This window comes from Meriones unguiculatus, chromosome 7 (assembly GCF_030254825.1).
Source record: "Meriones unguiculatus strain TT.TT164.6M chromosome 7, Bangor_MerUng_6.1, whole genome shotgun sequence".
NCBI lineage: Eukaryota > Metazoa > Chordata > Mammalia > Rodentia > Muridae > Meriones > Meriones unguiculatus.
In genome coordinates this window covers 62,170,414-62,187,632 of record NC_083355.1, presented here as the reverse complement: position 1 = coordinate 62,187,632, position 17,219 = coordinate 62,170,414, and the positions used below count along the sequence as shown (strand labels likewise).

The 17,219-nt window shown below is 37.5% G+C and overlaps 1 protein-coding gene across 2 annotated transcripts in view; it reads left to right on the top strand.

Annotated features, from left to right (window-relative positions):
- Slc25a21 (solute carrier family 25 member 21) overlaps positions 1 to 17,219 on the top strand; it is a 530,746-nt gene that overhangs the window by 6,485 nt on the left and 507,042 nt on the right. The gene's annotated exons all lie outside the window — the stretch shown is intronic.

Below are 17,219 nucleotides of genomic sequence, written 5' to 3'. Positions count from 1 at the left end.
GCTCTCCAACATCAATCACTAATTAATAAAATGCTCTACAGGCTTATGGAGCATTTTCTCATTTGGGGTTCCCTCCTTTCAGATGACTCTAGCCTATGTTAACATAAAATTAGCCAGCAGATGCCCATTGAGTATTAAATGACAGTCGGTTCTATTCTTCACAGGAATCAATATCTTTAATCTTCTCATGGCTGTACAAGGCAGACAACATAATTCCCACTCACAGAAGAAGGAGCGGACACACAGAGAGTAAATAACAGGAAATTAGGGATGGAGGAGGGACTTGGGGAATGTTACTCTCATTGCCAGATATTTTCAGAAGTGAGAGGGATCATGTGTGTCCTGTCTTACTTTCTGTAGCTCCTAGTAGTTTATATTTCTTAAAGAACTCTTTTCTACAAATACAGTTTTTTTAAACATGTTCACTAAGTAATATTATTCTTATCTGGAGGGAACAAGATTCACTTATATCCAAAATAAAATATTTTAATGGCAATCCATCCAGGGCCTCCACATGCAGCTGGGCAAATTCTGGACTGAAAAGGGGCTCTGGATAAGGACCAAGTATACCCAACATGGACTATCCTAAAGCACTTCCTCCTCTTCCTCCTCCTCCTCCTTTTTTTTTCCTCCTCCTCCTTCTGGTGCTTAAAAATCTACCTATGATTACCAGAAAGCATGACAACAACAATGACAGAATGCTTCACACTGGTTTGGGCTTCTAATATCCTTAACCTCAAAACCCCATCCTTACATTGCTAAGTTCTAGGAGACTTTATCATTCACATGGTCAGTTCCTATGGATCTAGAACCATGGATTCACTTCGGACAGTCCTCCTCTTCCTCTTCTTCTAGATGAAGATGTATCTTACTGTTTTCAGTTATTCATGTGTGTGGTCTGTGTATGGGTATGTGCACTTGAAGGCCAGTCCCCTCTGAGGTCAGAGTCGAGGGATTTGCCAAGAGTGGCTTCTCAGGATGGAGCCCAAGTCTTCTGCAAGAGTACTATGTTCTTTCAACTGCAGAGCTACCTTTCCAGTTCTGTCTCTTTATTTTCTTAGTGACTAATTTGTGCCCTTCTACATGTTCTGAAGGCCCCACCCCTTTAAAAAAAATGCATTCTATGATCCTTTCAGGTCCACTCAGAAGCTTATTTACTCCAAACTCTCATGAAATTTTACACCCAAATTCAGAATCTCCTGAATGCTCTGTTGAAGTCGCTCTGGTTTCCTGGGAGGTCTTTCTCCAGGACCTGTCAGGTGTGCTTGTAGTTTTGTGCTAGACTATACTCACAGAATCTCTTCCAAACCTGGAGTCCCTCTGCAGTCTCTCAGAAACTTATTCTTCAAGTCTCCGAGTCCTACCCTCAATGCCTCCCTAGAGCTTATTTCTCTTTTTTATGGGTTAACTGTGCTAGTAGGACACAACTCACCAACATTTTTGTTCACTCTTACCTACCTCAGCCTCAGTCTGGTCCTTTGTGATTTGTAAGTATACACCCTATGTCTTCATCAATTTCTGTGTTCTGCTTTGTACACCTCCCAAATGCCATCACTTTGGTTGAAATTAACTGATCAAATTGTTCTGGGAAAAAAAAAAAGGGTTTTCTAATTTTGTGTTAAACACAGTTCAAACACTTTGTGAATTGTAGTCTCATTATTGACTGTTAGCAAATGAGAGTGAAATGGCAAATCCTTCTGGAGAGGGGAAACCTGGGAATCATGGACAGGCTTCAAGAGATTAATCTGAGAGCAAATAAAATTATTTCTTATTCTGAAAGGAAGAGAGCATGAGACTTCAACCAAAATGGTGAAAAGGTATAGAATAATTTACATTTTAAAAATTATAGATCTCTATGTAAATGTTTCTTTTTCATCATATTTTCTCTTTTTGAATCCCTATCATAGTGGTTTAAATACGCTTAAGGTGATGCATTAATGGTACATATACTAGACGTCTTCTGGATTTTAATTTGTAGTAGGCAATAAAAGGGCTGGTATACCAGGGGGTAATCAACATAAAATTTTGGATCAAGGAAATTTCCTATTTACAATGAATGCAAAAGGGGCACACATATGATTTGGATAAATGGCACCTTTGGAAATTCGGAATTCAAGGAACTATAATTGTTTGATAATAAATAGCAGGTTGTAGTGAAACAGGTGAGCCCTTATGACACATCAAAGGGAGACTGGAACCCATTATCTGGACAATTAGGGAGGGAAAAAAATCCCCCTTATTTTAACCACAGAAGAGGAAGCAACTCTATTGCTCAAATTAATTATAAAATACCTTTAAAGGGTGTGCGTGTTAATTAAAATGTAGTCTTCTATTTAGAAAAATCTAGTTTTCAAGAATATGAATTAAAGAACAAAACAGGAATTAAATAACTACATTTCAAAAATTTCTTCTTTTGTTCTCATGAATGATGTTTTAAAATTTTGCTACTGTTACTATATGGGTACACACTTTAGTTGACATAAAATAACTTTCCCCGATGTTTTAGAAACAGGCTGCTAAGCCAGGCCTTCCTTGCCCTCCCACCAGCATGACCACAGTAATTTAGAATATTAAAAACCCTCTTTTAAACGTAACACAGTAGAGGTTGAGAAATGTTTGTGCAGTAAGGAGTAAATAACTCACAGAACATTCATTTATTTTTAGGTTCTACTTCCAAAGAGAGAGCCACAGGTTGTAATAATTTTTAAGATTTATAACTGCAATAGTACTTAGAACAATGTTTTGTTCCAACAACTTAGTAAATAATGTGAAAAATATCTTTGGGTCTAAAACTCTGTCACTTCTTGGCGAGAGGCTCACAATAGCAAGTCAATTTAATATTTCAGGACTTCAGATTGAGAAGAGATGTTATGAATCATTTCCAAATACCTTAAAACTTCTTATTACAGTTTTACTTTTTATAATTGCATCTATGTACGTGTGTGGGCACATGAAGCATGGCATGCATGAGGTAATCACATTACAACTTGCAGCATTCTCTATTATGTGAGTCCAAAGGCTCAAACCAGCCTTGTCCTTCAGCCACTTGCTGGCCCATTTCAGGTATCTTTATGATTTGCGTAGTGATGTCTTTAAATGTAATTAATAAATGAGTGAATGAAAGGAATGGGATTATGAAACTGCTACAGGAATTTCATGGAGAATTAGACTGAATTTTATTTTCTTTGTAGTGGTGGTGTTTGAATCCAGGGCTTCGTACATGCTAAGCCAGCACTCTTCCACTGAACTATATCCCTGGCTTTTAAATAAATTTTTCTTATCAATTTTCTTATCACTTTGCTTCTATTCTTATATTGGTATTATATCTAAGCTAGAAAATTGTTATTTTTCAAGAAATTAGAATATCTACATTGTTGTAATATCGTTTATTACCTGATAAATATTCTTTAAAATCTATGTATTTTGGTTGCTATCTAGAGGCTTATATCAGCTTGCTAATGCTGCCAAAACAATGTCACAAGAAGTTTACTTTTTCAATATACTTGGGGCTATAAGTCCAAAATCAAGGTTACTAAAGGAGAATATGTGTGCTGCTCTTAGTTTTCTGTGATCCTTGGTAGTTTTTAGTTGTAGAGATGTTAGTCAACTGTTTGGATCCATCCTCACATGTCATTTTTGTTTTAAACACCAGTCTCTGTGTTTATGTCCAGATTTCCCAGAGTTCTTATAAATTCCACTCTAGCTAGTTCTTATTTTAATCTGTAAAGATTAAAATAATATGTCCTTATTTTAATCTGTAAAGATTTGTCCACAAAAACTGTATTTTCAAAAAAGGCCACATTCACTGATGCCAAGGATTGGCATGTAAACACATCTCCCCCCTCCCCCTCCTGTGTATGTACATATGCATGTATATGTGGTGTATGCACACATGGTGTGGGTACAATCAGCCCTTTGTCAGAGTTTGACACCAGTGTCTCCTTTTGCTTCTTCACCTTAGTGTTTGAGACAGGGTCTCTCTCTGAACCTGGTGACCATTTTGGCTCTCAGTGACTCTCTCTCCCCCTTCCCAATGCCGGGGTTACAGACAAAGTACCCTGCCACACAAAGATTTTTCTTTGATGCTTGGGATCCAAACTCAGGTTCTCATGTTTGCTCATCAGCATCTGATCCACTGAGCCAACTCTCCAGCCCCTAGGTATATCTTGTTCAGGGATATGGATGAATTCATAATGTTCTTTATATTGTGTTCTTCAAGTTCTTATCTCATAGGTTTTATGGTCTTTTTTTTTCTTCTCCAAAATTCCCTCACTTGATATTCAACTTATTACAATTGGTGTATCTATTTTTCCTCTTTTTGCTGAAAATTTTATCTGGAAAATTTCATTCTCATAGTTGTAGAATTTCATATCTTTTATAATTTTTTTCATGGGGTTGTTCTTGGGGTTCGTTTCCACCTTCTTCCTGTTTGTTCACTCATTTATTTTGTCAGGGTCTCTCTCAATCTGTAGGTGGGGCTGTCTTGCTTTTCACTGTGCACCAGGCTGGCCTTGAGTTTGCAGCAGTTATGCTCCATCTCCAGAGCATAGGCTTTGTCTACTACACCCAGCTTCTGAGTTCTTCCCTGTCTCCTTTGCTGATATCCAGGCTTGTCTGTTATCTTCCTGACAAAGGCCATCTGCTCTCTGGCTGACTTGTAAGTAACTGTTTGCAGTGACTCCCAGCTCTGTATCTGCAACTTCTTTGTCCCTTGAAGAGACATATTTCTTTTATTTTTAAATAATATAATATCAATTCCTTTAGAATTTCATGCATGCATACAATGTATTTTCAACTTCTCCCCCTCCCTGCTTTTCCCAAATCAAACCTCTGCTTCCTAACCACTCCCACCTCTTGTCTTCCTTTTAAAAATGACCTACTTCACCCTGCACAAAACTAAAGTCAAAGTGGATCAAGGACCTCAACATAAAACCAGATACCCTAAATCAATTGGAAAAAAAAGTGGGGAACAGCCTAGAACTCATTGGCACAGGAGACAACTTCCTGAACAGAACACCAACAGCACAGGCTCTAAGAGCAACAATCAATAAATGGGACCTCATGAAACTGAAAAGTTTCTGTAAAGCAAAGGATACCGTCATCAAAACAAAACGACTGCCTACAGATTGGGAAAGAATCTTCACTAACCCTTTATCTGACAGAGGACTAATATCCAGTATATACAAAGAACTAAAGAAGCTGAAAAGCAGCAATCCAAGTAATCCAATTAAAAAATGGGGAACAGAGCTAAACAGAGAATTCTCGACAGAGGAATATCGAATGGCAGAAAAACACTTAAAGAAATGCTCATCCTCATTAGCCATCAGGGAAATGCAAATCAAAACGACCCTGAGATATCACCTTACACCCATCAGAATGGCCAAGATGAAAAACTCAAGCGATAACACATGCTGGAGAGGTTGTGGAGAAAGGGGAACCCTGCTCCACTGCTGGTGGGAATGTAAACTGGTACAACCACTCTGGAAAGCTATCTGGCGCTTTCTAAGACAAATAGGAATAGTGCTTCCTACAGACCCAGCTATACCACTGCTAGGTATATACCCAAAGTTTGTTCAAGTACACAAAAAGGACACTTGCTCAACCATGTTTATAGCAGCTCTATTTGTAATAGCCAGAACCTGGAAACAACCCAGATGTCCATCAACGGTGGAATGGGTACAGAAATTATGGTATTTTTATACAATGGAATACTACTCAGCAATCAAAAAGGAGGAAATCATGAAATTTGCAGGCAAATGGTGGGATCTAGAAAAGATCATTCTGAGTGAAATATCCCAGAAGGAGAAAGACAAACATGGGATATACTCACTTATATAGACCTATAAGATATGATAAACATAATGAAATCTATACACCTAAAAAAGATAATCAATTGAGCGGACATGGGGTAAGATGATCAATCCTCATTTAGAAAGACAGATGGGATGTGCATTGAACGTACGACTGGAGTCTACTGAGCGCATCTGAAAGACTCTAACTAGCAGTGTTTTCAAAGCAAAGACTCATGACCAAACCTTTGGCAGAGTACAGGGAATCATAAGAAAGAAGGGGAATTAGTCTGATGGGGAAAGGTTAGGAGCTCCACAAGGACCAAATATATCTGGGCACAGGGTCTTTTCTGAGACTGACATTCAACCAAGGACCATGTATGGACATAACCTAGAACCTCCACTCAGATGTAGCCTGTGGTAGCTCAGTAACCAATTGGTTTCCCAAAGTGAGGGGAACAGGGACTATTTCTAACAGGAACTCGATGACTGGCTCTTTGGTCTCCCCACCCCCGAAGGGAGGAGCAGTCCTGTTAGGCCACAGAGGAGGGCTTTGCAGCCAGTCCTGAAGATACCTGATAAAACAGGATCAGATGAATGGGGAGGAGGTCCCCCCCCATCAGTGGACTTGGAAAGGGGCACGGTGGAGATGAGGGAGGGAGGGAGGGAGGGACTGGGAGGGAATGAGGGATCGGGACACGGCTGGGATACAGAGTTAATAAAATGTAACTGATAAAAAAATAAATAAATAAAAATAAATAAAAAATAAAAAGTTGACAGAGAAAAAGAAAAATAAAAATGACCTACTGAGTGTTGGCCATGAACTCATGGAAACTGACCACAGCCTCAAAGAATAATGTCTTTTCCTTCTCCAGAGGCTATCTGCTATTCAGGGCTTCTCAGCTAGGTGTGGGGCTGATAAGCCACTCCCATCCATGATGTAATTTTGCAGAGTCACATTGCTCTTGCATGCAGTAGAAATCACATGGAGTTGATAGTTGGGTTCTAGTGATTTTCAGAGACAGACTAGAAACATATTTTGCAATTTCATCTCAAGTGCTATTTTCCCTTTGTTGTATAGTTGTCCACATTGCTATTTTGATTTCATATGCAGTCTTTTTTGTCAATTGAAAAAGTCATAAATAGACTTTCTTGAGAGTTTACTTAGGTCGGGTAGATATTCTGTAGTTATCATAGTCAATAAAAATGATAAAATCAGTAAGAACTGATAACACAAACCTTATCTTCTTGAGTGCTGATAACATTCACATTATTCAAAGTATTCTTTTTTTCAAAGTATTCACGTTTTTCTCAACATTTGAAGTATTTTACTTTGCTTAAATCACCTATATTAATTGTGATTTCTTAAAGACGAGGAAAGTAAACCTCAGAGAAATTAAGTTACTTGTTCAAGATTATTGACACAACATAAAACCCAAATTCTGCACTCTTTCTCTCTCTTTATTTTTGTTTTTCAAAACTTGAGCTCTCAGCCACTACTCTACAGTGCTTAGGATGCAGCAGGTGAGATTATGTAACCAGCTCATGTATATCATTGCCTTTTTACTCCTGAGTTAAGAATCCATAGCTGCTTTGGGAAGTTGAGTATTGATGTCCAAACGGAGCCCAGAGGTGGTGCATCAGACCATTTCTTGTCCTTACAGGATCATTAAATATCAGACCTAGCTCAGGTATGAGATTCTTGCACAGCAGGGATCTCAGCATGAATAGGCATTTCTTTTCCATCATCCTTTACATATGTTCAGGTAAGACTATCCTAAGCCTTAGTTACCATATGTTGTTAATGGAACCCTTCTCCAACCAAGTAAGACACATGAACCCTCCACAGAACACACTGGAACTTATCTTTGAAAAAGGAAAGTTTTTTTTTTTTTTTTTTTTTTTTTTTTTTTTTTTTTTTTTTTTGAGACAGGGTTTCTCTGTGTAGCCTTGGTTGTCCTGGATTTGCTTTGTAGACTGGGCTGGCTTTGAACTCTCAGAGATCTGTCTGCCTCTGCCTCCCTAAGAGCTGGGAATACACCACTGCACCCAGCAGAAGGAAAACATTGTAAGTTTTTGGAAGTGGGTGTATCTTCAACCTTTTTTTCTGAATACGAGTAGCCTGTTTGGATTAGATACAAGAGTGATTTGACTTAGTGTACATAAAAACTATAGTAATGTATAGTAAACACATGACTTATTTTTCTGTGTATTTTATCAGAATTAAATGACATCTACATTGAAGTTTATCCCAGAAAGAGTTTTCTAAGTGAATGCACTGGGGCGAGGAAGATGCCATCATGTCAATATTTCTTCAGTAGTTACCAATATTTATGGACTACAAAGAGTGTAACGATTGTAGAAAAGTATTGAATTTCTTTTCTGTTGCTGCTGCTGTTGTTATCTTGGAAAATTATTGTAGAGAAACATTAAAGCACTTTGTAATGACTTAGTATTATCTTCAGAGATTTGAGGGTGAACAGGGTTCATGTTGAGCTTCCTACTAGGGCTAGTATCAGTCCAAACTAACCCTTCTTTACTTAGACAGACCTGTAGATGGCGCTGCCTTCCTATAACTTAGGCGAATTGCTTGAAACAGACCCTGTAGGTAGACCTTAGATCTAGAGATGCTCAACTTCTAACCAGACTGAACCATCACAAAGCATTTGGTAAAGATTCCTCAGATGCCCTGCACAGAACCTGGAAGTTTCTATAGTTAATAAATACAGAAGGCTATACTTTAGAATTAAAACTTTATTTACTTAAAATTAAACTATGACTTTCAATTATGTATGAGAAAATAGACTAGATATATATTAATAGAGAGGGATGAAAAAAACTATTTCTATTTGTTATAAGATTGATTTTTTAATAATATTTTTTTTTTGTTTGGGACTTAGAGTCCTGAGTCAAACAAAAATTGATGATCAATTTGGATTAATATGATATTGGTTGTTTATAAGATGTTATAGGTCACTTGAAACTGCTAGATTCTATAGTCTGGTTCTTCAAGATTATTAAGGCTCGAGTGTGTATTTCAGTAACAGTAAATTCTAAATTTCTGTCAGCAAGAGTGGATGTACCAAGTACACAGCTGTTTTATTTTTGTATCCGAGTCAGCCATTGAGAATGTTTTTCTTTGTTTTAATGCAGTGGCATTTAACATAAGAAATTGGAGAGATGTGTCAAAAACATATTGTCCTTACATATAAATTTCAAACACACACATAAAAATTAGATTGCTCCATACCAGCTAGCAAATTTGGTTTGTTAATAGGAAATAGTGAATGTTGGCTTCTGTGAACACACTTTTAGCCACATGATGGCAGTACAACTTTCTTACGGCTTCAAAAAATGCTTTAGTTTAATGATTATAACATTAAATTTTTTCATCTCTTCTTAGTGAGAAATGTGTGCAGGTGAGGAATTTCAGGATAGCTGTAGTGAGGATAAATGCTGAAAATGTTTACTTTAAGAAGTAGAAGAGACTGGTTAGTGATTGATTTTTATTTATGTTTTTATGAAGCAGTTTTTTTCTTATAATTTTTTTAATTCTTATTTTTTAATATTAGTTACAGTTTGTTAACTTTGTATTCCTGCTGTATCCCACTCCCTCTTTCCCTCCCAATCCTACCCTCCCACCCTCATCTTCTCCCTGCCCCTTTCCAAGTCTACTGATAAAGGAGAACCTCCTCCCCTTCCATCTGATACTGGTTTATCAGGTGTCTTCAGGCCTGGCTGCACAGTCCTCCTCTGTGGCCTAGCAGGGCTGCTTATGAAGCAGTTTTTAGTTGCAGTAAGAAATCCTACTCTTTAAGACTGAGAGAGTGGTGATGGCAGAGTGGTAAGTACATGGGCAGCTTTCCCCCAGACAGCACTACGCTTTCACGGTGTTTGCTGAGAAGCCTCCACTCCCTTCTGTTTGGGATTTGATGCTCAACTGAGTGGACAGGAAAATATAAGGACAAAACTGGAGACACTGGCATCTAAATTTAAAAATTAAAATAAAGGCAAATGCTGTCTTTAATGTCTATGTGGTTCTTGTTGGATTTACATCATCCATAGGTAGAAGGTTCAGCTGCCCTGTCAATACCTATATATTAATATATGTACTTAAAATGTTTTCATGGGTATACTTACATAATGTGTAATACATAATATATAATATTATTTTTCATTCTTTACATGTGCTTTTCATCATTACTTTAGTTTTTATGTTTGTTTGTTTTTCTTTCATTAGTTGAAAACCCTGCACTACAAAGATCCTACGAAGACAGACTGCCTGTTAAGTAGAGATCTTATTTTCTTTATTTTGTGTGCCTTGGACAGCAAGTGGGTTAGTTGACATCCACTCAAAAAATAGTGTTTTCCACAGAGCAATAAAATTCAGCCGACACTTAATTTACTTATGTATCCTTGACTGTCAAGAATGAATATGACAGCAGTAAAGGAAATAACTTTTTTCCCTATGGCTTACTAATCAGAGCTCTTTCACAGCAACGTATTTTACTCACAGAGGGAATGTTCCTTGAGAGACTAACAGGGCTTTTTGGCCAACTCTAAAAACTTTTGCTTTTGGACCTACTGTATATCTCGATGAGAGTGATTCTGAATTAGCTGTTGTAATTTGCTGTCTCTAACAATTTTTGGTATAGCATCAACAAAAGATGCACAGTTGTTTGTATGCAAATATAGACAGAAATACTTTCTTTTTTTACATTGATTTTTTAAAAATTCTTTATTAATTACTTTATTCACTTTGTATTCCCCCCTGTGGTTCCCTCCCTCCTCCCATCCCAATCCCTCCCTTCCTCCCCCCTCTGCACACATGCCCCTCCCCAAGTCCACTGATAGGGGAGGTCTTCTTTTTCTTCCTTCTGATCCTAGTCAATTAGGTCTCATCAGGAGTGGCTGCATTGTCTTCTTCTGTGGCCTGGTAATGCTGCTCCCCCCTCAGAGGGAGGTAAAGAACAGGCCAATCAGTTCATGTCAGAGACAGTCCCTGTTCTTATTATTATGGAACCCACTTGGACACTGAACTGCCATAACTCAGTTTTCTAATGAGGATTGGATGTTGCAGTTTTGTAAAGTCCTTTTTAAAAGAGGTGTGCCTTGTATTTTGGTTTTGCTGAGCTCAATCAGCCCCCCTTTCCTTTTGAGTAGGAAGTGAAGACTTGCACCTGGCTCTGTAGAACCGTTTTATGGGCGGTTGAGTATTTAGAAGTCATCACAATGGCCAGGTGTGGTGGTGGACACCTTAATCCAAGCACAGGTAGATCTCTGTGAGGTGTCCTATCTACATATCAAGTTTCAGGGCAACTAGGGCTCTATAGTAAACTCTAGACCAATACAACAAAAGCTGAATGAATAGATGTAAATAAATAATAGAGACTAGGGCAGAAATAAATGAAACATTAACAAAAAACCAATACAAATAACCAGTGAAACCACGAAATGATTCTTTGAAAAAGAGATTCACAGTTACTATTTGTAAGAGGAACATAGAACATGCCTAAGTGGGTGCTTGCGTGTGTGTGTTTGTGTGTGTGTGTTATAGTGCCTTAAATACACAGATATTTTTACAGAAATGTGTTGCTTTAGGTGAGTAGTTTGTTATCAAGACGCGTTTTTCTCTGGAACACTGTGTTGGTTTGTCTACTTTTGAAGAACTGCGTTAGAAGGGAAATACCACTAACTGGAGTTTTTTGCCATGTAGTATTTAGGATTCCTAACACTAAATATAGATGTCTTTGCCCTTCTAGAGCTAGCTTCTGGGGGGGGGGATAGTTATAAGTTCTAATGTGTGATCAATAAGATAGAAATCACACGTGACATTATTTAGTGGCTTTTTTAGCAGTGAGATTGGAAGGTGCCAGCAGCCAGAAGTAAAATGGTACCAGCCAGAGATGGCAGGAATGTATACATGGGAGTTCACATTTACAGGACTTCATAATCACAGTTCTCCCTATTAAGCCTAGGCGTAGGAAGTGACTCCTCCCTCACTGCAGCTGTGTGGGTTGAATGCATGAGCACGTGATAGGAAAGTTCTTGCCTATACCTTTCCCTGCATTTTCACATTTATTTTTAATTATCATACGAAGTATGAGATTTCATTACAAACATTTTATAAGGAATTTATTTTATTGATTTCCCCTCTTTCTCCATTGGCCATGTCCCAACCTCTCTTCAATTACCAGTAGCCTCTTTTATACTTTTTACATCATTATTTCAGTACATCCTTTTCCGTCTTGTGGTCCATGTCTGGTTACAGGACCCCTCCACCTCCCACATATAGACACGTGGAGATATGATTTCCTTTTTGGGTGTGGGTTATTTCTCTTAACATAATTTTTTTCTAGACCCATATATCTACTTTTCTTCAAATTTCATAACTTTTATTTTTCTGTATGGCTGCAAAAAATTCTGTTGTGCATGTGTACCACATTTCATTACCTGCTCATCTGTTGATGGCCATGTAGGCATCTGTCATTTCCTTGCTCTTATGAAGTGTCTTCTCTTTGGAAAACGTCTACTTAATCTTTATTATCTTATCCTTGTTTTGTAATTACATAGTTTTCCCAAAAATTACATAATTCACAATTTTTGAGGATATATTATAGGGGATAAGTAATGAAACAAGTACTATTGAGATCAAAATAGAAAAAAATAAGGTACCACATTTACATGAATCCATGCCATAGTAAACATTTTTTCCTCAAGGAAAATAGTGGAAAGATAGCTATGTGGTTTAGAGCTTCTGAGATCTTACCTTATTAAACAGAGTAGCTGTGCACTTTGGGTATGTGACTTATCTCTTATTACTCACAGTAAGATACAGTGCAGTCTAGTTCATTTGCTTGTTGGCAGGACGACAAATAGACACATGTACAGTGCTTAGGACTGTACATTAACCTACAAGTATTTATGTGTGTTTTAACATTTAATTTTTTTTTTTTACAAACAAGAGCTTTGTATGAATATGTGCCTATGTATGAACTATGATTCTGAATTTACTATATAAAATGCCTTTTTTCTGTTAGTGTCTAGAAATTTAACCTTAATTCACTGAACTCAAATTTTATTTCATTCTCAAAGTTAAATATCATTACCATTAATCTTTTTCATCAGACAAAATGGTCTTTTCATTTCCTCAATTGAGTCATTATGTTGCTTCTGGGTCAACAGAAGTTCTGTTTAAATTTTACTGTAAATCAACATGTGTTGGTTACATGTACTTATGGGGTAAAAAATTATTTTTAATTTATAGTGTCATAGTTATCTATTAAATAGTGTCCCCCATTTTGTTTTAAAAAGGAAGAAAAGTCAAGTTTGTAGATGTTCTATTATGTTTATTATTTATTATACCTTTTGAGGTGTTAAAATTATGTGATATTATTCTAAATCCATTTTCTCAATTGTTATTAATTAAGGTGACTAATAAAGACCTTGCCTTTCTTGAAGTGAATTATTCCTGTATCTCCCAAGTGAAAAAGATTACCCAAATGACAACCCCTCCTTGATAGTTCCTCTGTTTTCTCTTATCCTTGCATTATTAATCAAGCTGTAATTTTCTGGCTTTCCTGTTCTTAGTGGTGTTTGCTTTTTTGTTCAGTCCTTCAACCCTAAGATTCAGTGCTCCAAAGGTTGCCTCACACTTCTCCCCAAAACATTCCATGCTTTTCTGACTTTTTAAAAGGCGGTTTGACTTTCATCAATGGCTAATGTAATTGTAAAAAGGTTTCACTGTTGTTATTATGAGTGTGTGCTTGTGTGTGTGTGTGAAAGTGAGCATGATTGTCATGTTGTACAGAACGTGGCATGTGTGTGTGCCAGAGGACAGTTTAGTGGAGTCCGCTCTCTCTTACTTTAAATGGGTTCTAAGAGTTGAGCTTCAGTCAGGCTGCAGGCAAGTGCTTTTATGCACACAGTATTTTGCAAGCCTCTAATCTAATGTACATTTGCTTCTATAGATTTATTTTATTTTATGTGTATGAATGTTTATGTGCATCCCACGAGTGCCTGCTGCCTGCGGAGGTCAGAGGATGGGGTTATGGATGCTTTTGAGCTACCTTAGGTTACTGAGAACCAAGCCCAGGTCCTAGGTAAGAACAGCAAGCATCCTACCCGCAAACCCATTTCTCCCACCTCTCCTAATCCAAGCTTTAAAATCTCCAGTATTATTTTTGAAAATGATACACTTAAATTTATAAGTTTGACTAATTGTGTGTTGTTTCAGGTGGATAATATGTCAAATATTTACATCAAATCAATATTTCTTCTAATAATCTTCATACTCTGCTTTTCTTTTTGGCAAAATTTAAACTATAATAGAAAAATCAGAAAAAAAGGTATTTTGAGGCAGGTGTAAATGAACCGGTTCTGTCTGCTTCACCATCTCAAATGCTAGCAGAATTACAACAGGTGTCTTCAATGTTACCCCAGACTAATGCTCATGATGTTACCAAATACCTTCCCTCCTTCCCTCCTGGTTTCTCCGACATACACAGCACACATACATACACACCCCACCCCATCCCTCCCTCCCCATGTACGTACGCTCCAACACATGAGTAGATGCATTAAAATATTTTCTGTGTGCCTATAAGATGATTTTCAAGTCTTAAAAGTAAACAGCCCGAACATCTATGAATTCATTCAGGAAACATTTCTTGAGTGTTTTGTATATGCCAAACCTTGTGCTAACAGGTTTGGTGGCTGTTCTGATTTTAACCACGTGGAATGTGCTGTGAAGAAGGGTGGTAACAGTTAGTTGAGCCTGTTTTCCAGAAGGCGTGTGCTTGGTTCATCAAGCTACACTACAATTTGATATTTTGCTTTTGAAAGCTGGTTAGAAGCATTGCATGAAAATACTGCCAACTTTTTTTTTCTCTGTTCTGTCCAAACTTTTTTTTTTCAACTTGCAAAGGAATCTGAGTGTGTAAAACTTTCCATTATAAGCCACCTGTAAACTTAAAACAGTCAAACTGTTTTTTCAGCTGCCTACAGCTGTTTCTCAACCGACTAACACTGACAGATAAAGATGGCTTTCCCCTGAGATGGACTGTTTTGTTTGTGGCTATGCTGTCACTAGCAGGAGGGACAGCTCCCCTGATCCACAGGGAACACAGAAAATGCAGTTTACAGATGCAATCATATGCTGACTAGCAACTAAAATAATAATAGTCAAATAATGATTTCATTGTTCCTCCGTGCCCATGACAACTGGGAGGCGTGCAGTTAGTCTTAAATGCTGCCTGTGATTTGTTCTTAGCCTTAGATAGTACTGTTTGAAGAAAATTTAACAATTCATTTTGGCATTCAGGCTGAAGAGATGCACCTCTACTCCGACATTTTTGATATTTGGTTTACTATAGTGGCTTTAGATTTCTAGCCATTCTTTTGTCTCTGATAGTCACCAACCATTGTCTTTTTGAAGTTCTACTTCCTGATATTTGTACTTTGTGGGTAGCCAGTGATAGTCACCACCCTGGAACTGGACAGAGCTCTGTGGGTTGTACCCTATCCAATTAACAGCAGTGCAAACTTAGACAAATTTCTGAATTTTTCTACTCTTCATGTCCTTATTCTGAAAATAGTAATAATAACAGAATCTTTCTCCCTAGATTGTTTTAAGTTAAACAAAATAATGCACATAAAATACATATTTCAACATTTGGCCAAGCAGCCACAGGAGCAATGAATGCTGACTTTCCTGACAAGACTCCCAAAGCAGTGTGCTTAGTCTGGACACTTGAGAGTCAGTTAGAGAACTTTAAAGGTTACTAATGCCAAGGCCACACCCGGGACAAGCTCAATCACTCTCCAAGGATTGACTTTTATTTTTTTTTAAATTACTCCATCTGATTTCCATTGTGTAGCCAAAGCTGAGCAATACTGTGTTTGAGGGTGAGGCCTATGCCGTATTAATATGCCCAGAAAATATGCACATGAAAAATTTACTAATGTTGATTTTTTTAAGAATGTGATAAGATGTATAAAATGCGAGAAGTGGTGCTTATGTTGCTTATGGGGGAGACTTTTGAGCAATTGACTCTATTATTAAGCATACAGTTCTTGTTCTCTCTTCCTCCCTCTTTTGAGAAGGGGTCTCATTCTGTAGTACAAATTGGCCTGGAATATGTAGTCTAGACTGCTCTCAAAGTCATGATGATCCTGAGTGTTGGGACTGCAGGTATGAGCCACTCCATCCCGGTGGTTTCTGGTTCCTTCACTGTACCTTCAAGAGAATCACATTATATTTTTAATGTATCACCTTGTCTTGGTAGACATGTCAGTAAATTCACTTTTAAACTTCTTTAAGAATTTTAAAATAAATATTATACTCTAACACTTCATATTTGCTTCTCTGGTTATACAAATTTGAACAGAATATATCGCTGGCCATAAACACAATCATTACAGCTCTTTGCTATGGTTAGTTTTATTGTTGTTACTCTTTGCATCAGCTCTCATTCTGTTCTTAACATTGCAGTGAAGGTGAAGGCCAAAGATAAGTATTATTTTGAAGATGGAGAAACTGAAGAAGTTTAACAATAGACAGCCCAACAGAAATAGAGTGAAGATGTTTGGATCTTAAACAGAGGTTCCTTTCATTGAATCAAGCATGCTAACCCAAGCTAACTCATAGTTCTTGCATTAAGGTCTTCCAGATATGGTGCCCTGAATTCACTAGAAAGCTTACTACTTGTATAGACGCAGAATATGTGACTTGAGATTGCCATGGCCAAAGCCAACAAGCCATGATATAAGTAGGAGAAGTAACAAGATGATGACATGGTCCAGAAGGCCATAATTGCCCCCTGGAAGGTGATGTTTGTGACAGCCCACTAAATGCAAGACAAATATAGGTCTTGAAATCCTTTGCAGCTGGATTATCTGATGATTCCTACAGCATATTTTATTTAGAGAATGTTTAAATTTCTTTTTTGTTGTTTTTCTTTATTTTTTTGGTTTTTCAATTGCTTATAATCACATTAATTCTGGTAGAAAATGTCTTGTATTTAGTTTGCTTTTTAAATTAAAAATCTAGCACTTTGTGTGTATGAATATTTCACCTGTGTAGATGCATGTGTACCAAATTCATGCCTGGCGACTGAGAAGGCAGAAGAGGACGCTGGATCTCCTGTCACTAGAAGTGCGGACAGTTGTGAAGTACTGTGTGGGTGCTGGGAACTGAACCTAGTCCTCTGGGAAAGTGGCCAGTGCTCTGAACCTATGAAGGAACACTCCAGCCCTGTTTGGTTTACTTTCAATGCTAATTCATCTCAGATACGCAGCCGATTTCTAAGATAGTCCCATTGCAGAATTTGAGCACTCATACTTGCTAGATCTATATTACATTTTCTAGTAAGATATAATTTTATTTAAAATCAAGACACTTTTTGCTAACTGTAGGGCCTTGGAGTAGAT